The sequence below is a fragment of the Penaeus monodon genome, chromosome 30 (assembly GCF_015228065.2).
Source record: "Penaeus monodon isolate SGIC_2016 chromosome 30, NSTDA_Pmon_1, whole genome shotgun sequence".
NCBI lineage: Eukaryota > Metazoa > Arthropoda > Malacostraca > Decapoda > Penaeidae > Penaeus > Penaeus monodon.
This window is the reverse complement of record NC_051415.1, coordinates 15,174,555-15,174,928: the sequence shown is the minus strand read 5'-3', so window position 1 is coordinate 15,174,928 and position 374 is coordinate 15,174,555. Positions and strand designations below refer to the sequence as shown.

Genomic DNA, 374 nt, shown 5'->3' with positions numbered 1-374 from the left:
GTATGTGATGCTGTTGAGTTGAGGTGTGTGGTGTGATGGTTGGGTGTAAGTTTATCACATGCAATATATAAAAGCGGTGAGAAATAAAAAAAATAATTTATATATAAACATACCATGAGTTGAGGTCGCCGAGGCTAACGCCAGAAATTACTTGGTGTTAAGTCTTAGCCTTGCCAGGCCGTCCCTTCCGTCGCTGTGCGCTCTTACGCTCCTTCAGCCCCTTCTCCCTCTCCCGAACGCCCCCGGCCCCCGCGCCCACGCCCCCGCCCTCTTCCTTTACATTGTCCTTCCTCACCTCTTTTGTGTTCCTCTGACCCGCCACATTCCAGCCCTTTCACTCCCTCGAGTTCGTGCTCTTCCTCCTCACCCTCCTT

At 51.6% G+C, this 374-nt stretch overlaps 1 protein-coding gene across 2 annotated transcripts in view; it reads left to right on the top strand.

The window, feature by feature from the left end:
* The window catches only part of LOC119592548 (pumilio homolog 2-like), a gene marked incomplete in the record, with an annotated part of 245,467 nt that overhangs the window by 142,996 nt on the left and 102,097 nt on the right, over positions 1 to 374 (top strand).